The following is a 26,392-nucleotide window of genomic DNA, read 5'->3' on the forward strand; positions in this document are numbered from 1 at the left end:
GTAGGTGAAGGACGACTTTCACACAAACTTATGTCTCAGAACTGAGCATGTGGGGAGACGTTCGTTCATCTAGCACAAAGGGAACGGGTTGCAGGAGAAACTATTACTCAGGTTTCTCAGTGTGTTTCCTAGTGCCGGTTTGAAGTTCCTGCAGTTTTCACTGTAAAATCGAGTTGGAGCTAGTACCTCCCCATATATATGTATTCAGAGTAGTTTGCAACTGTATAGAAACTTTGTGTTCCCAACAAGCTAGGTGAAGGACGGCTTTCACACACACATATCTCTCAGAACTGAGCATGTGGAGAGACGTTCGTTCATCTAGTACAAAATGAACGGGTTGCAGGAGAAACTTTTACTCAGGTTTCTCAGTGTGTGTCCTAGTCCCGGATAGAATGTACTGCAGTTTTCACTGTAAAACAGAGTTGGGGCTAGTACCTCTCCATATATATGTATGGAGAGTTGTTTGCAACTGTATAGAAACTTTGAGTTCCCAACAAGCTAGGTGAAGTGTGGCTTTCACACACACTTATCAATCAGAACTGAGCATGTGGAGAGACGTTCGTTCATCTAGCACAAAGGGAACGGGTTGCAGGAGAAACTTTTACTCAGGTTTCTCAGTGTGTTTCCTAGTGCCGGTTTGAAGTTCCTGCAGTTTTCACTGTAAAACCGAGTTGGAGATTGTACCTCCCCATATATATGTATGGAGAGTATTTTGCAACTGTATACAAACTCTGTGATCCCAACAAGCTACGTGAAGGACGGCTTTCACACACACATATCACTCAGAATTATGCAGGTGGAGAGACGTTCGTTCATCTAGCACAAAGGGAACGGGTTGCAGGAGAAACTTCTTCTCAGGTTTCTCAGTTTATTTCCAGGTGCCGGTTTAAAGTTCCTGCAGTTTTCACTGTAGAACCGAGTTGGAGCTCTTACCTTCCCGTATATATGTATGGAGAGTAGTATGCAAGTGTATAGAAACTTTGTGCTCCCAACAAGCTAGGTGAAGTACGGCTTTCACACACACACATCTCTCAGAACTGAGCATGTGGAGAGACTTTCGTTCATCTAGCACAAAGGGAATGGGTGGCAGAAGAAAATATTACTCAGGTTTCTCAGTGTGTTTCCTAGTGCCGATTTGAAGTTTCTGCAGTTTTCACTGTAAAACTGAGTTGGAGCTAGTTCCTCCCCATATATATGTATGGAGAGAACTTTGCAACTGTATAGAATCTTTGTGTTCCCAACAAGCTAGGTGAAGGACGTCTTTCAAACACACATATCTCTCAGAACTGAGCATGTGGAGAGACGTTCGTTCATCTAGAACAAAGGGAACGGGTTGCAGGGGAAACTTTTACTCAGGTTTCTCAGTGTGTTTCCTAGTGCCGTTTTGAAGTTCCTGAAGTTTTCACTGTAAAACCGAGTTGGAGCTAGTACATCCCCATATATATGTATGGAGAGTAGTTTTCAACTGTATAGAAACTTTGTGTTCCCAACAAGCTAGGTGAAGGACGACTTTCACACAAACTTATGTCTCAGAACAGAACATGTGGGGAGACGTTCGTTCATCTAGCACAAAGGGAACGGGTTGCAGGAGAAACTAATACTCAGGTTTCTCAGTGTGTTTCCTAGTGCCGGTTTGAAGTTCCTGCAGTTTTCACTGTAAAACAGAGTTGGGGCTAGTACCTCTCCATATATATGTATGGAGAGTAGTTTGCAACTGTATAGAAACTTTATGTTCCCAACAAGCTAGGTGAAGTGTGGCTTTCACACACACTTATCAATCAGAACTGAGCATGAGGAGAGACTTTCGTTCATCTAGCACAAAGGGAACTGGTGGCAGGAGAAACTTTTACTCAGGTTTCTCAGTGTGTTTCCTAGTGCCGGTTTGAAGTTCCTGCAGTTTTCACTGTAAAACCGAGTTGGAGCTTGTACCTACCCATATATATGTATGGAGTGTATTTTGCAAATGTATAGAAACTTTGTGTTCCCAACAAGCTAGTTGAAGGACGGCTTTCACACACACATATCTCTCAGAACTGTGCAGGTGGAGAGACGTTCGTTCATCTAGCACAAAGGGAACGGGTTGCAGGAGTAACTTTTAATCAGGTTTCTCATTGTGATTCCTAGTACCGGTTTGAAGTTCCTGCAGTTTTCACTGTAAAACCGAGTTGGAGCTAGTACATCCCCATATATATGTATGGAGAGTTGTTATCAACTGTATAGAAACTATGTGTTCCCAACAAGCTAGGTGAAGTACGGCTTTGACACACACATATCTCTCAGAAATGAGCAAGTGGAGAGACGTTCGTTCATCTAGCACAAAGGGAAAGGGTTGCAGGAGAAACTTTTACTCAGGTTTCTCATTGTGTTTCCTAGTGCCGGTTTGAAGTTCCTGCAGTTTTCACTGTAAAACCGAGTTGGAGCTAGTACCTTCCCATATATATGTATGGAGAGTAGTTTGCAGCTGTATAGAAACTTTGTGTTCCCAAAAAGATAGGTGAAGGACGGCTTTGACACACACATATCTCTCAGATCTGAGCATGTGGAGAGACGTTCCTTCATCTACCACAAAGGGAACCGGTTGCAGGAAAAACTTTTACTCAGGTTTCTCAGTGTGTTTCCTAGAGCCGGTTTGAAGTTCCTGCAGTTTTCACTGTAAAACCGAGTTGGAGGTAGTACCTCCCTATATATATGTATGGAGAGTAGTTTTCAACTGTATAGAAACTTTGTGTTCCCAACAAACTAGGTGAAGTTCGGCTTTCACACACAAATATCTTTCAGAACTGAGCATGTGGAGAGACGTTCGTTCATCTAGCACAAAGGGAACGGGTTGCAGGAGAAACTATTACTCAGGTTTCTCAGTGTGTTTCCTAGTGCCGTTTTGATGTTCCTGCAGTTTTCACTGTAAAACCGAGTTGGAGCTAGTACATCCCCATATATATTTATGGAGAGTAGTTTTCAACTGTATAGAAACTTTGTGTTCCCAACAAGCTAGGTGAAGTACGACTTTCACATAAAGTTATGTCTCAGAACTGAGCATGTGGGGAGACGTTCGTTCATCTAGCACAAAGGGAACGGGTTGCAGGAGAAACTTTTACTCAGGTTTCCCAGTGTGTTTCCTAGTGCCGGTTTGAAGTTCCTGCAGTTTTCACTGTAAAATCGAGTTGGAGCTAGTACCTCCCCATATATATGTATTCAGAGTAGTTTGCAACTATATAGAAACTTTGTGTTCCCAACAAGCTAGGTGAAGGACGGCTTTTATACACACATATCTCTCAGAACTGAGCATGTGGAGAGACGTTCGTTCATCTAGCACAAAGGGATCTGTTTGCAGGAGAAACTTTTACTCAGGTTTCTCAGTGTGTTTCCTAGTGCCGGTTTGAAGTTCCTGCAGTTTTCACTGTAAAACCGAGTTGGAGCTTGTGCCTCCCCATATATATGTATGGAGAGTATTTTGCAACTGTATAGAAACTCTGTGTTCCCAACAAGCTACGTGAAGGATGGCTTTCACACACACATATCACTCAGAATTATGCAGGTGGAGAGACGTTCGTTCATCTAGCACAAAGGGAACGGGATGCGGGAGAAAATTTTACTCAGGTTTCTCAGTGTGTTTCCTAGTGCCGGTTAGAAGTTCCTGCAGTTTTCACTGTAAAACAGATTTGGAGCTAGTACCACCCCATATATATGTATGGAGAGTAGTTTGCAACTGTATAGAATCTTTGTGTTCCCAACAAGCAAGGTGAAGGACGGCTTTCACACAAAGTTATCTCTCAGAACTGAGCATGTTGAGATAAGTTCGTTCATCAGCACAAATGAAACGGGTTCCAGGAGAAACTTATTCTCAGGTTTCTCAGTATATTTCCAGGTGCCGGTTTGAAGTTCCTGCAGTTTTCACTTTAGAACCGAGTTGGAGCTAGTACCTTCCCATATATATGTATGGAGAGTAGTATGCAACTGTATAGAATCTTTGTGCTCCCAACAAGCTAGGTGAAGGACGGCTTTCACACACACATATCTCTCAGAACTGAGCATGTGGAGAGACGTTCGTTCACCTAGCACAAAGGGAATGGGTGGCAGGAGAAAATTTTACTCAGGTTTCTCAGTGTGTTTCCTAGTGCCGATTTAAAGTTTCTGCAGTTTTCACTGTAAAACCGAGTTGGAGCTAGTACCTCCCCATATATATGTATGGAGAGTACTTAGCAACTGTATAGAATCTTTGTGTTCCCAACAAGCTAGGTGAAGGACGGCTTTCAAACACACATATCTCTCAGAACTTAGCAAGTGTAGAGACGTTCGTTCATCTAGCACAAACGGAACGGGTTGCAAGAGATACTTTATTCAGGTTTCTCAGTGTGTTTCCTAGTGCCGTTTTGAAGTTCCTGCAGTTTTCACTGTAAAATCGAGTTGGTGCTTGTACCTACCCATATATATGTATTGAGAGTAGTTTGCAACTGTATAGAAACTTTGTGTTCCCAACAAGCTTGATGAAGTCGGCTTTGAAACACACATATATCTCAGAAATGAGCATGTGGAGAGACTTTAGTTCATCTAGTACAAAATGAACGGGTTGCAGGAGAAAATTTTACTCAGGTTTCTCAGTGTGTGTCCTAGTCCCGGTTAGAATGTACTGCAGTTTTCACTGTAAAACAGAGTTAGGGCTAGTACCTCTCCATATATATGTATGGAGAGTAGTTTGCAACTGTATAGAAACTTTGTGTTCCCAACAAGCTAGGTGAAGTGTGGCTTTCACACACACTTTCAATCAGAACTGAGCATGTGGAGAGACGTTCGTTCATCTAGCACAAAGGGAACGGGTTGCAGGACAAACTTTTACTCAGGTTTCTCAGTGTGTTTCCTAGTGCCGGTTTGAAGTTCCTGCAGTTTTCACTGTAAAACCGAGTTGGAGCTTGTACCTACCCATATATATGTATGGAGAGTATTTTGCAAATGTATAGATACTTTGTGTTCCCAACAAGCTTGATGAAGGACAGCTTTCACACACACATATCCCTTAGAACTGAGCATGTGGAGAGACGTTCGTTCATCTAGCACAAAGGGAACGGTTTGCATGAGAAACTTTTACTCAAGTTTCTCAGTGTGTTTCCTAGTTCCGGTTTGAAGTTCCTGCAGTTTTCACTGTAAAACCGAGTTGGAGCTAGTACCTCCCCATATATATGTATGGAGAGTATTTTTCAACTGTATAGAAACTTTGTGTTCCCAACAAGCTAGGTGAAGGACGACTTTCACAAACTTAAGTCTCAGAACTGAGCATGTGGGGAGACGTTCGTTCATCTAGCACAAAGGGAACGGGTTGCAGGAGAAACTTTTACTCAGGTTTCTCAGTGTGTATCCTAGTGCCGGTTTGAAGTTCCTGAATTTTCACTGTAAAATCGAGTTGGAGCTAGTACCTCCTCATATATATGTATGGAGATTAGTTTGCAATTCTATAGAAACTTTGTGTTCCCAACAAGCTAGGTGAAGGACGGCTTTCACACACACATATCTCTCAGAACTGAGCATTTGGATAGAGTTTCGTTCATCTAGTACAAAATGAACGGGTTGCAGGAGAAACTTTTACTCAGGTTTCTCAGTGTGTGTCCTAGTAACAGTTAGAATGAACTGCAGTTTTCACTGTAAAACAGAGTTGGGGCTAGTACCTCTCCATATATATGTATGGAGAGTAGTTTGCAACTGTATAGAAACTTTGTGTTCCCAACAAGCTAGGTGAAGTGTGGCTTTCACACACACTTATCAATCTGAACTGAGCATGAGGAGAGACTTTCGTTCATCTAGCACAAAGGGAACTGGTGGCAGGAGAAACTTTTACTCAGGTTTCTCAGTGTGTTTCCTAGTGCCGGTTTGAAGTTCCTGCAGTTTTCACTGTAAAACCGAGTTGGAGCTTGTACCTCCCCATATATATGTATGGAGTGTATTTTGCAAATGTATAGAAACTATGTGTTCCCAACAAGCTAGGTGAAGTACGGCTTTGACACACACATATCTCTCAGAAATGAGCAAGTGGAGAGACGTTCGTTCATCTAGCACAAAGGGAAAGGGTTGCAGGAGAAACTTTTACTCAGGTTTCTCATTGTGTTTCCTAGTGCCGGTTTGAAGTTCCTGCAGTTTTCACTGTAAAACCGAGTTGGAGCTAGTACCTTCCCATATATATGTATGGAGAGTAGGCGGCAACTGTATAGAAACTTTGTGTTCCCAAAAAGATAGGTGAAGGACGGCTTTGACACACACATATCTCTCAGATCTGAGCATGTGGAGAGACGTTCGTTCATCTACCACAAAGGGAACCGGTTGCAGGAAAATCTTTTACTCAGGTTTCTCAGTGTGTTTCCTAGAGCCGGTTTGAAGTTCCTGCAGTTTTCACTGTAAAACCGAGTTGGAGGTAGTACCTCCCTATATATATGTATGGAGAGTAGTTTTCAACTGTATAGAAACTTTGTGTTCCCAACAAGCTAGGTGAAGTTCGGCTTTCACACACAAATATCTTTCAGAACTGAGCATGTGGAGAGACGTTCGTTCATCTAGCACAAAGGGAACGGGTTGCAGGAGAAACTCTTACTCAGGTTTCTCAGTGTGTTTCCTAGTGCCGTTTTGATGTTCCTGCAGTTTTCACTGTAAAACCGAGTTGGAGGTAGTACCTCCCTATATATATGTATGGAGAGTAGTTTTCAACTGTATAGAAACTTTGTGTTCCCAACAAGCTAGGTGAAGGACGACTTTCACATAAAATTATGTCTCAGAACTGAGCATGTGGGGAGACGTTCGTTCATCTAGCACAAAGGGAACGGGTTGCAGGAGAAACTTTTACTCAGGTTTCTCAGTGTGTTTCCTAGTGCCGGTTTGAAGTTCCTGCAGTTTTCACTGTAAAATCGTGTTGGAGGTAGTACCTCCCCATATATATGTATTCAGAGTAGTTTGCAACTATATAGAAACTTTGTGTTCCCAACAAGCTAGGTGAAGGACGGCTTTTATACACACATATCTCTCAGAACTGAGCATGTGGAGAGACGTTCGTTCATCTAGCACAAAGGGAACTGTTTGCAGGAGAAACTTTTACTCAGGTTTCTCAGTGTGTTTCCTAGTGCCGGTTTGAAGTTCCTGCAGTTTTCACTGTAAAACCGAGTTGGAACTTGTGCCTCCCCATATATATGTATGGAGAGTATTTTGCAACTGTATAGAAACTCTGTGTTCCCAACAAGCTACGTGAAGGACGGCTTTCACACACACATATCACTCAGAATTATGCAGGTGGAGAGACGTTCGTTCATCTAGCACAAAGGGAACGGGATGCGGGAGAAAATTTTACTGAGGTTTCTCAGTGTGTTTCCTAGTGCCGGTTAGAAGTTCCTGCAGTTTTCACTGTAAAACAGATTTGGAGCTAGTACCACCCCATATATATGTATGGAGAGTAGTTTGCAACTGTATAGAATCTTTGTGTTCCCAACAAGCAAGGTGAAGGACGGCTTTCACACAAAGTTATCTCTCAGAACTGAGCATGTTGAGAGAAGTTCGTTCATCAGCACAAATGAAACGGGTTGCAGGAGAAACTTATTCTCAGGTTTCTCAGTTTATTTCCAGGTGCCGGTTTGAAGTTCCTGCAGTTTTCACTGTAGAACCGAGTTGGAGCTAGTACCTTCCCATATATATGTATGGAGAGTAGTATGCAACTGTATAGAAACTTTTTGCTCCCAACAAGCTAGGTGAAGGACGGCTTTCACACACACATAACTCTCAGAACTGAGCATGTGGAGAGACGTTCGTTCACCTAGCACAAAGGGAATGGGTGGCAGGAGAAAATTTTACTCAGGTTTCTCAGTGTGTTTCCTAGTGCCGATTTAAAGTTTCTGCAGTTTTCACTGTAAAACCGAGTTGGAGCTAGTACCTCCCCATATATATGTATGGAGAGTACTTAGCAACTGTATAGAATCTTTGTGTTCCCTACAAGCTAGGTGAAGGACGGCTTTCAAACACACATATCTCTCAGAACTTAGCAAGTGTAGAGACGTTCGTTCATCTAGCACAAACGGAACGGGTTGCAAGAGATACTTTATTCAGGTTTCTCAGTGTGTTTCCTAGTGCCGTTTTGAAGTTCCTGCAGTTTTCACTGTAAAATCGAGTTGGTGCTTGTACCTCCCCATATATATGTATTGAGAGTAGTTTGCAACTGTATAGAAACTTTGTGTTCCCAACAAGCTTGATGAAGTCGGCTTTGAAACACACATATATCTCAGAAATGAGCATGTGGAGAGACTTTAGTTCATCTAGCACAAATGGAACGGGTTGCAGGAGAAACATTTACTCAGGTTTCTCAGTGTGTTTCCTAGTCCCGGTTAGAATGTACTGCAGTTTTCACTGTAAAACCGAGTTGGAGCTAGTACATCTCCATATATATGTATGGAGAGGTGTTTGCAACTGTATGGAAACTTTGTGATCCCAACAAGCTAGGTGAAGGCCGGCTTTCACACACAATTATCAATCAGAACTGAGCATGTGGAGAGACGTTCGTTCATCTAGCACAAAGGGAACGGGTTGAAGGAGAAACTTTGCTCAGGTTTCTAAGTCTGTTTCCTACTGCCGGTTTGAAGTTCCTGCAGTTTTCACTGTAAAACCGAGTTGGAGCTAGAGCATCCCCATATATATGTATGGAGATAACTTTGCAACTCTAAAGAAACTTTGTGTTCCCAACAAACTACGTGAAGAACGGCTTTCACACACACTTATATCTCAGAACTGAGCATGTGGAGAGACATTCGTTCACCTAGCACAAAAGGAACGGGTTGCAGGAGCAACTTTTACTCAGGTTTCTCAATGTGTTTCCTATTGCCGGTTTGAAGTTCCTGCAGTTTTCACTGTAAAACCGTGTTGGAGCCTGTACCTCCCCATATATATGTATGGAGAGTATTTTGCATCTGTATAGAAACTTTGTGTTCCCAACAAGCTAGGTGAAGGATTGCTTTAACACACAATTATCTCTCAGAAATGAGCATGTGGAGAGACGTTCGTTCATCTAGCACAAAGGGAACGGGTTGCAGGAGAAACTTTTACTCAGGGTTCTCAGTGTGTTTCCTAGTCCCGTTTAGAATGTACTGCAGTTTTCACTGTAAAACCGAGAAGGAGCTAGTACATCTCCATATATATGTATGGAGAGGTGTTTGCAACTGTATGGAAACTTTGTGTTCCCAACAAGCTAGGTAAAGGGCGGCTTTCACACACAATTATCAATCAGAACTGAGCATGTGGAGAGACGTTCATCATCTAGCACAAAGGGAACGGGTTGAAGGAGAAACTTTGCTCAGGTTTCTAAGTCTGTTTCCTACTGCCGGTTTGAAGTTCCTGCAGTTTTCACTGTAAAACCGAGTTGGAGCTAGAGCATCCCCATATATATGTATGGAGATAACTTTGCAACTCTAAAGAAACTTTGTGTTCCCAACAAAATACGTGAAGAACGGATTTCACACACTCTTATATCTCAGAACTGAGCATGTGGAGAGACATTCGTTCACCTAGCACAAATGGAACGGGTTGCAGGGGCAACGTTTACTCATGTTTCTCAATGTGTTTCCTAGTGCCAGTTTGAAGTTCCTGCAGTTTTCACTGTAAAATCGAGTTGGAGCCTGTACCTCCCCATATATATGTTGGAGAGTATTTTGCATCTGTATAGAAACTTTGTGTTCCCAACAAGCTAGGTGAAGGATTGCTTTAACACACAATTATCTCTCAGAAATGAGCATGTGGAGAGACTTTCGTTCATCTAGCACAAAGGGAACGGGTTGAAGGAGAAACTTTGCTCAGGTTTCTAAGTCTGTTTCCTACTGCCGGTTTGAAGTTCCTGCAGTTTTCACTGTAAAACCGAGTTGGAGCTAGAGCATCCCCATATATATGTATGGAGATAACTTTGCAACTCTAAAGAAACTTTGTGTTCCCAACAAAATACGTGAAGAACGGATTTCACACACTCTTATATCTCAGAACTGAGCATGTGGAGAGACATTCGTTCACCTAGCACAAATGGAACGGGTTGCAGGGGCAACGTTTACTCATGTTTCTCAATGTGTTTCCTAGTGCCAGTTTGAAGTTCCTGCAGTTTTCACTGTAAAATCGAGTTGGAGCCTGTACCTCCCCATATATATGTTGGAGAGTATTTTGCATCTGTATAGAAACTTTGTGTTCCCAACAAGCTAGGTGAAGGATTGCTTTAACACACAATTATCTCTCAGAAATGAGCATGTGGAGAGACTTTCGTTCATCTAGCACAAAGGGAACGGGTTGCAGGAGAAACATTTACTCAGGTTTATCAGTGTGTTTCCTAGTGCCGGGTTGAAGTTCCTGCAGTTTTCACTGTAAAACAGAGTTGGAGCTAGTACCTCCCCATATATATGTATGGAGAGTAGTTTGCAACTGTATAGAAACTTTGTGTTCCCAACAAGCTAGGTGCAGGACGGCTTTCCCACACACATATCTCTCAGAACTGAGCATGTGGAGAGACGTTCGTTCATCTAGCACAAATGGAACGGTTTGCAGGGGAAAATTTTTCTCAGGTTTCTCAGTGTGTTTCCTAGTGCCGGTTTGAAGTTCCTGCAGTTGTCACTGTTAAACCGAGTTGGAGCTTACCTCCCCTTATATATGTATGGAGAGTAGTTTGCAACTGTATAGAAAATTTGTGTTCCCAACAAGCTAGGTGAAGGACGGCTTTCACACACACATATCTCTCAGCATTGAGCATGTGGAGAGAGTTTCGTTCATCTAGCACAAAGGGAACGGTTTACAGGAGAAACTTTTACTCTGGTTTCTCATTGTGTTTCCTAGTGCCGGTTTGAAGTTCCTGTAGTTTTCACTGTAAAACCGAGTTGGAGCTAGTACCTCCCCATATATATATATGGAGAGTAGTTTGCAACTGTATAGAAACTTTGTGTTCCCAACAAGATAGGTGAAGGACGGCTTTGACACACACATATCTCTCAGATCTGAGCATGTGGAGAGACGTTCGTTCATCTAGCACAAAGGGAACTGTTTGCAGGAAAAACTTTTACTCAGGTTTCTCAGTGTGTTTCCTAGTGCCGGTTTGAAGTTCCTGCAGTTTTCACTGTAAAACCGAGTTGGAGGTAGTACCTCCCCAAATATATGTATGGAGAGTAGTTATCAACTCTATAGAAACTTTGTGTTCCCAACAAGCTAGGTGAAGGACGACTTTCACAAACTTAAGTCTCAGAACTGAGCATGTGGGGAGACGTTCGTTCATCTAGCACAAAGGAAACGGGTTGCAGGAGAAACTATTACTCAGGTTTCTCAGTGTGTATCCTAGTGCCGGTTTGAAGTTCCTGAAGTTTTCACTGTAAAATCGAGTTGGAGCTAGTACCTCCTCATATATATGTATGGAGATTAGTTTGCAACTCTATAGAAACTTTGTGTTCCCAACAAGCTAGGTGAAGGACGGCTTTCACACACACATATCTCTCAGAACTGAGCATGTGGATAGAGTTTCGTTCATCTAGTACAAAATGAACGGGTTGCAGGTGAAACTTTTACTCAGGTTTCTCAGTGTGTGTCCTAGTCCCGGTTAGAATGAACTGCAGTTTTCACTGTAAAACAGAGTTGGGGCTAGTACCTCTCCATATATATGTATGGAGAGTAGTTTGCAACTGTATAGAATCTTTGTGCTCCCAACAAGCTAGTAGAAGGACGGCTTTCACACACACATATCTCTCAGAACTGAGCATGTGGAGAGACTTTCGTTCATCTAGCACAAAGGGAACGGGTTGCAGGGGAAACTTTTACTCAGGTTTCTCAGTGTGTTTCCTAGTGCCGTTTTGAAGTTCCTGCAGTTTTCACTGTAAAACCGAGTTGGAGCTAGTACATCCCCATATATATGTATGGAGAGTAGTTTTCAACTGTATAGAAACTTTGTGTTCCCAACAAGCTAGGTGAAGGACGACTTTCACACAAACTTATGTCTCAGAAATGAAAATGTGGGGAGACGTTCGTTCATCTAGCACAAAGGGAACGGGTTGCAGGAGAAACTATTACTCAGTTTTCTCAGTGTGTTTCCTAGTGCCGGTTTGAATTTCCTGCAATTTTCACTGTAAAATCGAGTTGGAGCTAGTACCTCCCCATATATATGTATGGAGAGTAGTTTGCTACTCTATAGAAACTTTGTGTTCCCAACAAACTAGGTGAAGGACGGTTTTCACACACACATATCTCTCAGAACTTAGCATGTGGATAGAGGTTCGTTCATCTAGTTCAAAATGAACGGGTTACAGGTGAAACTTTTACTCAGGTTTCTCAGTGTGTGTCCTAGTAACAGTTAGAATGAACTGCAGTTTTCACTGTAAAACAGAGTTGGGGCTTGTACCTCTCCATATATATGTATGGAGAGTAGTTTGCAACTGTATAGAAACTTTGTGTTCCCAACAAGCTAGGTGAAGTGTGGCTTTCACACACACTTATCAATCAGAACTGAGCATGAGGAGAGACTTTCGTTCATCTAGCACAAAGGGAACTGGTGGCAGGAGAAACTTTTACTCAGGTTTCTCAGTGTGTTTCCTAGTGCCGGTTTGAAGTTCCTGCAGTTTTCACTGTAAAACCGAGTTGGAGCTTGTACCTCCCCATATATATGTATGGAGTGTATTTTGCAAATGTATAGAAACTTTGTGTTCCCAACAAGCTAATTGAAGGACGGCTTTCACACACACATATCTCTCAGAACTGAGCAGGTGGAGAGACGTTCGTTCATCTAGCACAAAGGGAACGGGTTGCAGGAGAAACTTTTATTCAGGTTTCTCATTGTGATTCCTAGTACCGGTTTGAGGTTCCTGCAGTTTTCACTGTAAAACCGAGTTGGAGCTAGTACATCCCCATATATATGTATGGAGAGTTGTTATCAACTGTATAGAAACTATGTGTTCCCAACAAGCTAGGCGAAGTACGGCTTTGACACACACATATCTCTCAGAAATGAGCAAGTGGAGAGACGTTCGTTCATCTAGCACAAAGGGAAAGGGTTGCAGGAGAAACTTTTACTCAGGTTTCTCATTGTGTTTCCTAGTGCCGGTTTGAAGTTCCTGCAGTTTTCACTGTAAAACCGAGTTGGAGCTAGTACCTTCCCATATATATGTATGGAGAGTAGTTTGCAACTGTATAGAAACTTTGTGTTCCCAAAAAGATAGGTGAAGGACGGCTTTGACACACACATATCTCTCAGATCTGAGCATGTGGAGAGACGTTCGTTCATCTACCACAAAGGGAACCGGTTGCAGGAAAAACTTTTACTCAGGTTTCTCAGTGTGATTCCTAGAGCCGGTTTGAAGTTCCTGCAGTTTTCACTGTAAAACCGAGTTGGAGGTAGTACCTCCCTATATATATGTATGGAGAGTAGTTTTCAACTGTATAGAAACTTTGTGTTCCCAACAAGCTAGGTGAAGTTCGGCTTTCACACACAAATATCTTTCAGAACTGAGCATGTGGAGAGACGTTCGTTCATCTAGCACAAAGGGAACGGGTTGCAGGAGAAACTATTACTCAGGTTTCTCAGTGTGTTTCCTAGTGCCGGTTTGAAGTTCCTGCAGTTTTCACTGTAAAATCGAGTTGGAGCTAGTACCTCCCCATATATATATATTCAGAGTAGTTTGCAACTATATAGAAACTTTGTGTTCCCAACAAGCTAGGTGAAGGACGGCTTTTATACACACATATCTCTCAGAACTGAGCATGTGGAGAGACGTTCGTTCATCTAGCACAAAGGGAACTGTTTGCAGGAGAAACTTTTACTCAGGTTTCTCAGTGTGTTTCCTAGTGCCGGTTTGAAGTTCCTGCAGTTTTCACTGTAAAACCGAGTTGGAGCTTGTGCCTCCCCATATATATGTATGGAGAGTATTTTGCAACTGTATAGAAACTCTGTGTTCCCAACAAGCTACGTGAAGGACGGCTTTCACACACACATATCACTCAGAATTATGCAGGTGGAGAGACGTTCGTTCATCTAGCACAAAGGGAACGGGATGCGGGAGAAAATTTTACTCAGGTTTCTCAGTGTGTTTCCTAGTGCCGGTTAGAAGTTCCTGCAGTTTTCACTGTAAAACAGATTTGGAGCTAGTACCACCCCATATATATGTATGGAGAGTAGTTTGCAACTGTATAGAATCTTTGTGTTCCCAACAAGCAAGGTGAAGGACGGCTTTCACACAAAGTTATCTCTCAGAACTGAGCATGTTGAGAGAAGTTCGTTCATCAGCACAAATGAAACGGTTTGCAGGAGAAACTTATTCTCAGGTTTCTCAGTTTATTTCCAGGTGCCGGTTTGAAGTTCCTGCAGTTTTCACTGTAGAACCGAGTTGGAGCTAGTACCTTCCCATATATATGTATGGAGAGTAGTATGCAACTGTATAGAAACTTTGTGCTCCCAACAAGCTAGGTGAAGGACGGCTTTCACACACACATATCTCTCAGAACTGAGCATGTGGAGAGACGTTCGTTCACCTAGCACAAAGGCAATGGGTGGCAGGAGAAAATTTTACTCAGGTTTCTCAGTGTGTTTCCTAGTGCCGATTTAAAGTTTCTGCAGTTTTCACTGTAAAACCGAGTTGGAGCTAGTACCTCCCCATATATATGTATGGAGAGTACTTAGCAACTGTATAGAATCTTTGTGTTCCCAACAAGCTAGGTGAAGGACGGCTTTCAAACACACATATCTCTCAGAACTTAGCAAGTGTAGAGACGTTCGTTCATCTAGCACAAACGGAACGGGTTGCAAGAGATACTTTATTCAGGTTTCTCAGTGTGTTTCCTAGTGCCGTTTTGAAGTTCCTGCAGTTTTCACTGTAAAATCGAGTTGGTGCTTGTACCTACCCACATATATGTATTGAGAGTAGTTTGCAACTGTATAGAAACTTTGTGTTCCCAACAAGCTTGATGAAGTCGGTTTTGAAACACACATATATCTCAGAAATGAGCATGTGGAGAGACTTTAGTTCATCTAGCACAAATGGAACGGGGTGCAGGAGAAACTTTTTCTCAGGTTTCTCAGTGTGTTTCCTAGTGCCGGGTTGAAGTTCCTGCAGTTTCACTGTAAAACAGAGTTGGAGCTTGTACCTCCCCATATATATGTATGGAGAGTAGTTTGCAACTGTATATAATCTTTGTGTTCCCAAAAAGCTAGGTGAAGGACGGCTTTCACTCACATATCTCTCAGAACTGAGCATGTGGAGAGACGTTCGTTCATCTAGCACAAAGGGAACGGGTTGCAGGAGAAATTTTTACTCAGATTTCTCAGTGTGTTTCCTAGTCCCGGTTAGAATGTACTGCAGTTTTCACTGTAAAAGCGAGTTGGAGCTAGTACATCTCCATATATATGTATGGAGAGGTGTTTGCAACTGTATGGAAACTTTGTGATCCCAACAAGCTAGGTGAAGGCCGGCTTTCACACACAATTATCAATCAGAACTGAGCATGTGGAGAGACGTTCGTTCATCTAGCACAAAGGGAACGGGTTGAAGGAGAAACTTTGCTCAGGTTTCTAAGTCTGTTTCCTACTGCCGGTTTGAAGTTCCTGCAGTTTTCACTGTAAAACCGAGTTGGAGCTAGAGCATCCCCATATATATGTATGGAGATAACTTTGCAACTCTAAAGAAACTTTGTGTTCCCAACAAACTACGTGAAGAACGGCTTTCACACACACTTATATCTCAGAACTGAGCATGTGGAGAGACATTCGTTCACCTAGCACAAAAGGAACGGATTGCAGGAGCAACTTTTACTCAGGTTTCTCAATGTGTTTCCTATTGCCGGTTTTAAGTTCCTGCAGTTTTCACTGTAAAACCGTGTTGGAGCCTATACCTCCCCATATATATGTACGGAGAGTATTTTGCATCTGTATAGAAACTTTGTGTTCCCAACAAGCTAGGTGAAGAATTGCTTTAACACACAATTATCTCTCAGAAATGAGCATGTGGAGACACGTTCGTTCATCTAGCACAAAGGGAACGGGTTGCAGGAGAAACTTTTACTCAGGGTTCTCAGTGTGTTTCCTAGTCCCGTTTAGAATGTACTGCAGTTTTCACTGTAAAACCGAGAAGGAGCTAGTACATCTCCATATATATGTATGGAGAGGTGTTTGCAACTGTATGGAAACTTTGTGTTCCCAACAAGCTAGGTAAAGGGCGGCTTTCACACACAATTATCAATCAGAACTGAGCATGTGGAGAGACGTTCATCATCTAGCACAAAGGGAACGGGTTGAAGGAGAAATTTTGCTCAGGTTTCTAAGTCTGTTTCCTACTGCCGGTTTGAAGTTCCTGCAGTTTTCACTGTAAAACCGAGTTGGAGCTAGAGCATCCCCATATATATGTATGGAGATAACTTTGCAACTCTAAAGAAACTTTGTGTTCCCAACAAAATACGTGAAGAACGGATTTCACACACTCATATATCTCAGAACTGAGCATGTGGAGAGACATTCGTTCACCTAGCACAAATGGAACGGGTTGCAGGGGCAACGTTTACTCATGTTTCTCAATGTGTTTCCTAGTGCCAGTTTGAAGTTCCTGCAGTTTTCACTGTAAAATCGAGTTGGAGCCTGTACCTCCCCATATATATGTTGGAGAGTATTTTGCATCTGTATAGAAACTTTGTGTTCCCAACAAGCTAGGTGAAGGATTGCTTTAACACACAATTATCTCTCAGAAATGAGCATGTGGAGAGACGTTCGTTCATCTAGCACAAAGGGAACGGGTTGCAGGAGAAACATTTACTCAGGTTTATCAGTGTGTTTCCTAGTGCCGGGTTGAAGTTCCTGCAGTTTTCACTGTAAAACAGAGTTGGAGCTAGTACCTCCCCATATATATGTATGGAGAATAGTTTGCAACTGTATAGAAACTTTGTGTTCCCAACAAGCTAGGTGCAGGACGGCTTTCCCACACACATATCTCTCAGAACTGAGCATGTGGAGAGACGTTCGTTCATCTAGCACAAATGGAACGGTTTGCAGGGGAAAATTTTTCTCAGGTTTCTCAGTGTGTTTCCTAGTGCCGGTTTGAAGTTCCTGCAGTTTTCACTGTTAAACCGAGTTGGAGCTTACCTCCCCTTATATATGTATCGAGAGTAGTTTGCAACTGTATAGAAAATTTGTGTTCCCAACAAGCTAGGTGAAGGACGGCTTTCACACACACATATCTCTCAGCATTGAGCATGTGGAGAGAGTTTCGTTCATCTAGCAAAAAGGGAACGGTTTACAGGAGAAACATTTACTCTGGTTTCTCATTGTGTTTCCTAGTGCCGGTTTGAAGTTCCTGCAGTTTTCACTGTAAAACCGAGTTGGAGCTAGTACCTCCCCATATATATGTATGGAGAGTAGTTTGCAACTGTATAGAAACTTTGTGTTCCCAACAAGATAGGTGAAGGACGGCTTTGACACACACATATCTCTCAGATCTGAGCATGTGGAGAGACGTTCGTTCATCTAGCACAAAGGGAACTGGTTGCAGGAAAAACTTTTACTCAGGTTTCTCAGTGTGTTTCCTAGTGCCGGTTTGAAGTTCCTGCAGTTTTCACTGTAAAACCGAGTTGGAGGTAGTACCTCCCCAAATATATGTATGGAGAGTAGTTATCAACTCTATAGAAACTTTGTGTTCCCAACAAGCTAGGTGAATTTCGGCTTTCACACAAAAATATCTTTCAGAACTGAGCATGTGGAGAGACGTTCGTTCATCTAGCACAAAGGGAACGGGTTGCAGGGAAACTTTTACTCAGGTTTCTCAGTGTGTTTCCTAGTGCCGTTTTGAAGTTCCTGCAGTTTTCACTGTAAAACCGTGTTGGAGCTAGTACCTCCCCATATATATGTATTCAGAGTAGTTTGCAACTGTATAGAAACTTTGTGTTCCCAACAAGCTAGGTGAAGGACGGCTTTCACACACACATATCTCTCAGAACTGAGCATGTGGAGAGACGTTCGTTCATCTAGTACAAAATGAACGGGTTGCAGGAGAAAATTTTATTCAGGTTTCTCAGTGTGTGTCCTAGTCCCGGTTAGAATGTACTGTAGTTTTCACTGTAAAACAGAGTTAGGGCTAGTACCTCTCCATATATATGTATGGAGAGTAGTTTGCAACTGTATAGAAACTTTGTGTTCCCAACAAGCTAGGTGAAGTGTGGCTTTCACACACACTTTCAATCAGAACTGAGCATGTGGAGAGACGTTCGTTCATCTAGCACAAAGGGAACGGGTTGCAGGACAAACTTTTACTCAGGTTTCTCAGTGTGTTTCCTAGTGCCGGTTTGAAGTTCCTGCAGTTTTCACTGTAAAACCGAGTTGGAGCTTGTACCTACCCATATATATGTATGGAGAGTATTTTGCAAATGTATAGATACTTTGTGTTCCCAACAAGCTTGATGAAGGACAGCTTTCACACACACATATCCCTCAGAACTGAGCATGTGGAGAGACGTTCGTTCATCTAGCACAAAGTGAACGGGTTGCAGGAGAAACTTTTACTCAGGTTTCTCAGTGTGTTTCCTAGTGCCGGTTTGAAGTTCCTGCAGTTTTCACTGTAAAACCGAGTTGGAGCTAGTACCTCCCCATATATATGTATGGAGAGTATTTTTCAACTGTATAGAAACTTTGTGTTCCCAACAAGCTAGGTGAAGGACGACTTTCACAAACTTAAGTCTCAGAACTGAGCATGTGGGGAGACTTTCGTTCATCTAGCACAAAGGAAACGGGTTGCAGGAGAAACTATTACTCAGGTTTCTCAGTGTGTATCCTAGTGCCGGTTTGAAGTTCCTGAAGTTTTCACTGTAAAATCGAGTTGGAGCTAGTACCTCCTCATATATATGTATGGAGATTAGTTTGCAACTCTATAGAAACTTTGTGTTCCCAACAAGCTAGGTGAAGGACGGCTTTCACACACACATATCTCTCAGAACTGAGCATGTGGATAGAGTTTCGTTCATCTAGTACAAAATGAACGGGTTGCAGGTGAAACTTTTACTCAGGTTTCTCAGTGTGTGTCCTAGTCCCGGTTAGAATGAACTGCAGTTTTCACTGTAAAACAGAGTAGGGGCTAGTACCTCTCCATATATATGTATGGAGAGTAGTTTGCAACTATATAGAAACTTTGTGCTCCCAACAAGCTAGTTGAAGGACGGCTTTCACACACACATATCTCTCAGAACTGAGCATGTGGAGAGACGTTCGTTCATCTAGTACAAAATGAACGGGTTGCAGGAGAAAATTTTACTCAGGTTTCTCAGTGTGTGTCCTAGTCCCGGTTAGAATGTACTGCAGTTTTCACTGTAAAACAGAGTTAGGGCTAGTACCTCTCCATATATATGTATGGAGAGTAGTTTGCAACTGTATAGAAACTTTGTGTTCCCAACAAGCTAGGTGAGGTGTGGCTTTCACACACACTTTCAATCAGAACTGAGCATGTGGAGAGACGTTCGTTCATCTAGCAGAAAGGGAACGGGTTGCAGGACAAACATTTACTCAGGTTTCTCAGTGTGTTTCCTAGTGCCGGTTTGAAGTTCCTGCAGTTTTCACTGTAAAACCGAGTTGGAGCTTGTACCTACCCATATATATGTATGGAGAGTATTTTGCAAATGTATAGATACTTTGTGTTCCCAACAAGCTTGATGAAGGACAGCTTTCACACACACATATCCCTCAGAACTGAGCATGTGGAGAGACGTTCGTTCATCTAGCACAAAGGGAACGGTTTGCATGAGAAACTTTTACTCAGGTTTCTCAGTGTGTTTCCTAGTTCCGGTTTGAAGTTCCTGCAGTTTTCACATAAAACCGAGTTGGAGCTAGTACCTCCCCATATATATGTATGGAGAGTATTTTTCAACTGTATAGAAACTTTGTGTTCCCAACAAGCTAGGTGAAGGACGACTTTCACAAACTTAAGTCTCAGAACTGAGCATGTGGGGAGACGTTCGTTCATCTAGCACAAAGGGAACAGGTTGCAGGAGAAACTATTACTCAGGTTTCTCAGTGTGTATCCAAGTGCCGGTTTGAAGTTCCTGAAGTTTTCACTGTAAAATCGAGTTGGAGCTAGTACCTCCTCATATATATGTATGGAGATTAGTTTGCAACTCTATAGAAACTTTGTGTTCCCAACAAGCTAGGTGAAGGACGGCTTTCACACACACATATCTCTCAGAACTGAGCATGTGGATAGAGTTTCGTTCATCTAGTACAAAATGAACGTGTTGCAGGTGAAAATTTTACTCAAGTTTCTCAGTGTGTGTCGTAGTCCCGGTTAGAATGAACTGCAGTTTTCACTGTAAAACAGAGTTGGGGCTAGTACCTCTCCATATATATGTATGGAGAGTAGTTTGCAACTGTATAGAAACTTTGTGCTCCCAACAAGCTAGTTGAAGGACGGCTTTCACACACACATATCTCTCAGAACTGAGCATGTGGAGAGACGTTCGTTCATCTAGCACAAAGGGAATGTGTGGCAGGAGAAAATTTTACTCAGGTTTCTCAGTGTGTTTCCTAGTGCCTATTTGATGTTTCTGCAGTTTTCACTGTAAAACCGAGTTGGAGCTAGTACCTCCCCATATATATGTATGGAGAGTACTTAGCAACTGTATAGAATCTTTGTGTTCCCAACAAGCTAGGTGAAGGACGGCTTTCAAACACACATATCTCTCAGAAATTAGCAAGTGTAGAGACGTTCGTTCATCTAGCACAAACGGAACGGGTTGCAAGAGATACTTTTATTCAGGTTTCTCAGTGTGTTTCCTAGTGCCGTTTTGAAGTTCCTGCAGTTTTCCCTGTAAAACCGAGTTGGAGCTAGTACCTCCCCATATATATGTATGGAAAGTAGTTTGCAACTGTATAGAAAATATGTGTTCCCAACAAGCTAGGTGAAGTACGGCTTTCACACACACATATCTCTCAGAAATTAGCATGTGGACAGACGTTCGTTCATCTAGCAAAAAGGGAACGGGTTACAGGAGAAACTTTTACTCAGGTTTCTCAGTGTGTTTCCTAGTGCCGGTTTGAAGTTCCTGCAGTTTTCACTGTAAAATCAAGATGGTGCTAGTACCTCCCCATATTTATGTATTGAGAGTAGTTTGCAACTGTATAGAAACTTTGTGTTCCCAACAAGCTTGATGAAGTCGGCTTTGAAACACACATATATCTCAGAAATGAGCATGTGGAGAGACTTTAGTTCATCTAGCACAAATGGAACGGGTTGCAGGAGAAACTTTTTCTCAGGTTTCTCAGTGTGTTTCCTAGTGCCGGTTTGAAGTTCCTGCAGTTTTCAATGTAAAACCGAGTTGGAGCTTGTACCTCCCCATATATATGTATGGAGAGTAGTTTGCAACTTTATATAATCTTTGTGTTCCCAAAAAGCTAGGTGAAGTACGGCTTTCACTCACATATCTCTCAGAACTGAGCATGTGGAGAGACGTTCGTTCATCTAGCACAAAGGGAACGGGTTGCAGGAGAAACTTTTACTCAGGTTTCTCAGTGTGTTTCCTAGTCCCGGTTAGAATGTACTTCAGTTTTCACTGTAAAACCGAGTTGGAGCTAGTACATCTCCATATATATGTATGGAGAGGTGTTTGCAACTCTAAAGAAACTTTGTGTTCCCAACAAACTACGTGAAGATCGGCTTTCACACACACTTATATCTCAGAACTGAGCATGTGGAGAGACATTCGTTCACCTAGCACAAAAGGAACGGGTTGCAGGAGCAACTTTTACTCAGGTTTCTCAATGTGTTTCCTAGTGCCGGTTTGAAGTTCCTGCAGTTTTCACTGTAAAACCGAGTTGGAACTAGAGCATCCCCATATATATGTATGGAGATAAATTTGCTACTCTAAAGAAACTTTGTGTTCCCAACAAACTACGTGAAGGACGGCTTTCACACACTCTTATATCTCAGAACTGAGCATGTGGAGAGACATTCGTTCACCTAGCACAAATGGAACGGGTTGAAGGAGCAACGTTTACTCAGGTTTCTCAATGTGTTTCCTAGTGCCGGTTTGAAGTTCCTGCAGTTTTCACTGTAAAACCGAGTTGGAGACTGTACCTCCCCATATATATGTTGAAGAGTATTTTGCATCTGTATAGAAACTTTGTGTTCCCAAAAAGCTAAGTGAAGGATTGCTTTAACACACAATTATCTCTCAGAAATGAGCATGTGGAGAGACGTTAGTTCATCTAGCACAAAGGGAACGGGTTGCAGGAGAAACATTTACTCAGGTTTATCAGTGTGTTTCCTAGTGCCGGGTTGAAGTTCCTGCAGTTTTCACTGTAAAACAGAGTTGGAGCTAGTACCTCCCCATATATATGTATGGAGAGTAGTTTGCAACTGTATACAAACTTTGTGTTCCCAACAAGCTAGGTGCAGGACAGCTTTCACACACACATATCTCTCAGAACTGAGCATGTGGAGAGACGTTCGTTCATCTAGCACAAATGGAACGGTTTGCAGGAGAAACTTTTTCTCAGGCTTCTCACTGTGTTTCCTAGTGCCGGTTTGAAGTTCCTGCGATTTTCCCTGTAAAACCGAGTTGGAGCTTACCTCCCCTTATATATGTATGGAGAGTAGTTTGCAACTGTATAGAAACTTTGTGTTCCCAACAAGCTAGGTGAAGGACGGCTTTCACACACACATATCCCTCAAAAGTGAGCATGTGGTGAGACGTTCGTTCATCTAGCACAAATGGAACGGGTTGCATGGGAAATTTTACTCAGGTTTCTCATTGTGTTTCCTAGTTCCGGTTTGATGTTCCTGCAGTTTTCACTGTAAAAACAAGTTGGATCTAGTACTTCCCCATATGTATGTTGGAGAGTAGAATGCAAATGTATAGAAATTTTTTGTTCCCTACAAGATAAGTGAAAAAATTCTTTCACACAAACTTTTGTCTCAGAACTGAGCATGTGGGGAGACGTTCGTTCATCTAGCACAAATGGAACGGGTTGCAGGAGAAAATTTTACTCAAGTTTCTCAGTGTGTTTCCTAGTGCTGGGTTGAAGTTCCTGCAGTTTTCACTGTAAAACCGAGTTGGTGCTAGTACCTCCCCATATATATGTATGGAGAGTAGTTTGCAACTGTATAGAATCTTTGTGTTACCAACAAGCTAGGCGAAGGTCGGCTTTCACATACACTTATCAATCAGAACTGAGCATGTGGAGAGACGTTCGTTCATCTAGAACAAATGGAACGGGTTGCAGGTGAAACTTTTACTCAGGGCTCTCAGTGTGTGTCGTAGTCCCGGTTAGAATGTACTCCAATTTTCACTGTAATACAGAGTTGGAGCTAGTACATCTCCATATATATGTATGGAGAGGTGTTTGCAACTGTATAGAAACTTTGTGTTCCCAACAAGCTACGTGAAGTGCGGCTTGCACACAAACTTATAAATCAGAACTGAGCATGTGGAGAGACTTTCGTTCATCTAGCACAAATGGAACGTGTTGAAGGAGAAACTTTGCTCTGGTTTCTAAGTCTGTTTCCTACTGTCGGTTTGAAGTTCCTGCAGTTTTCACTGTAAAACCGAGTTGGAGATAGGGCATCCCCATATATATGTATGGAAATAACTTTGCAACTCTATAGAAACTTTGTGTTCCCAACAAGCTAGTTGAAGAACGGCTTTCACACACAGTTATATATCAGAACTGAGCATGTGGAGAGACATTCGTTCACCTAGCACAAAGGGAACGGGTTGCAGGAGCAACATTTACTCAGGTTTCTCAGTGTGTTTCCTAGTCCCGGTTTGAAGTTCCTGCAGTTTTCACTGTAAAACCGAGTTGGGGCTAGTACCTCCCCATATATATGTATTGAGAGTAGTTTGCAACTGTATATAATCTTTGTGTTCCCAAACAGCTAGGTGAAGGACGGCGTTCACTCACATATCTCTCAGAACTGAGCATATGGAGAGACGTTCGTTCATCTAGCACAAAGGGAACGGCTTGCAGGAGAAACTTTTACTCAGGTTTCTCAGTGTGTTTCCTAGTCCCGGTTAGAATGTACTGCAGTTTTCACTGTAAAACCGAGTTGGAGCTAGTACATCTCCATATATATGTATGGAGAGGTGTTTGCAACTGTATGGAAACTTTGTGTTCCCAACAAGCTAGGTGAAGGGCGGCTTTCACACACACTTATCAATCAGAACTGAGCATGTGGAGAGACTTTCGTTCATCTAGCACAAGGGGAACGGATTGAAGGAGAAACTTTGCTCAGGTTTCTAAGTTTGTTTCCTACTGCCGGTTTGAAGTTCCTGCAGTTTTCACTGTAAAACCGAGTTGGAGCTAGAGCATCCCCATATATATGTATGGAGATAACTTTGCAACTCTAAAGAAACTTTGTGTTCTCAACAAACTACGTGAAGAACGGCTTTCACACACACTTATATCTCAGAACTGAGCATGTGGAGAGACATTCGTTTACATAGCACAAAAGGAACGGGTTGCAGGAGAAACTTTTACTCAGGTTTCTCAGTGTGTTTCCTAGTGCCGGTTTGATGTTCCTGCAGTTTTCACTGTAAATGAGTGTTGGAGCTAGTACCTGCCCATATATATGTATGGAGAGTAGTTTGCAAATGTATAGAAACTTTGTGTTCCCAACAAGCTAGGTGAAGGACGGCTTTCACACACAGATATCTCTCAGAACTGAGCATGTGGGGAGACGTTCGTTCATCTAGCACATCGGGAAAGGTTTGCAGTTGAAACTTTTACTCAGGTTACTCAGTGTTTTGCCTAGTGCCGGTTTGAATTTCCTGCAGTTTTCCCTGTAAAACCGAGTTGGAGCTAGTACCTCCCCATATATATGTATTCAGAGTAGTTTGCAACTGTATAGAAACTTTGTGTTCCCAAAAAGCTAGGTGAAGGACGGCTTTGACACACACATATCTCTCAGAACTGAGCATGTGGAGATACGTTCGTTCATCTAGCACAAATGCAACTGGTTGCAGGAGAAAATTTTACTCAGGTTTCTCAGTTTGTTTCCTAGTGCTGGTTTAAAGTTCCTGCATTTTTCACTGTCAAACCGATTTGGAGCTCGTACCTCCCCATATATTTGAATGGAGAGTAGTTTGCAACCTTATAGAAACTTTGTGTTCCCAAGAATCTTGGTGAAGTATGTCTATCACACACATTTATGTCTCAGAACTGAGCATGTGGGCAGACGTTCGTTCATCTAGCACATAGGGAACGGGTAGCAGGAGAAACTGTTACTCAGGTTTCTCAGTGAGTTTCCTAGTGCCGGTTAGAAGTTCCTGCAATTTTCAGTGTAAAACCGAGTTGGAGCTAGTACCTCCCAATATATATGTATGGATAGTAGTTTGCAACTGTATAGAAAAATTGTGTTCCCAACAAGCTAGTTGAAGATCGGCTTTCACACACACTTATCTCTCAGAACTGTCCATGTGGAGAGACGTTCGTTCATCTTGCACAAAAGGAACGGTTTGCAGGGGAAACTTTACTCAGGTTTCTCAGTGTGATTACTAGTCCTGGTTAGAAGGTACCGCAGTTTTCACTGTAAAACAGAGTTGGTGCTAGTAACTCTCCATATATATGTATGGAGAGGTGTTGGCAACTGTATAGAATCTTTGTGTTCCCAAAAAGCTAGGTGAAGGCTGGCTTTCACACACACTAACAATCAGAAATGAGCATGTGGAGAGACTTTCGTTCATCTAGCAAAAAGGGAACGGGTTGCAGGAGAAACGTTTACTCAGGTTTCTCAGTGTGTTTCCTAGTGCCGGTTAGAAGTTCCTGCAGTTTTCACTGTAAAACCGAGTTGGAGCTAGTACGTCCCCATATATATGTATGGAAAGTAGTTTTCAACTGTATAGAAACTTTGTGTTCCCAACAAGCTAGGTGAAGGACGGCTTTGACACACACATATCTCTCAGATCTGAGCATGTGGAGAGACGTTCGTTCATCTAGCACAAAGGGAACGGTTTGCAGGAGAAACTTTTACTCAGGTTTCTCAGTGTGATTACTAGTCCCGGTTAGAAAGTGTTGCAGTTTTCACTGTAAAACCGTGTTGGAGCTAGTAACTCTCCATATATATTTATGGAGAGTTGTTTGCAACTGTATAGAATCTTTGTGTTCCCAACAAGCTAGGAGAAGTGTGGCTTTCACACACACTTATAAATCAGAACTGAGCATGTGGGGAGACTTTCGTTCATCTAGCAAAAAGGGAACGGGTTGCAGGAGAAACTTTTACTCAGGTATCTCAGTGTGTTTCCTAGTGCCGGTTTGAAGTTCCTGCAGTTTTCACTGTAAAACCCAGTTGGAGCTAGTACCTCCCCTTATATATGTATGGAGAGTAGTTTGCAACTGTATAGAAACTTTGTGTTCCCTACAAGCTAGGTGAAGGACGGCTTTGACACACACATATCTCTCAGACCTGAGCATGTG

Source organism: Camelus dromedarius, chromosome X, assembly GCF_036321535.1.
Source record: "Camelus dromedarius isolate mCamDro1 chromosome X, mCamDro1.pat, whole genome shotgun sequence".
Classification (NCBI taxonomy): Eukaryota; Metazoa; Chordata; class Mammalia; order Artiodactyla; family Camelidae; genus Camelus; species Camelus dromedarius.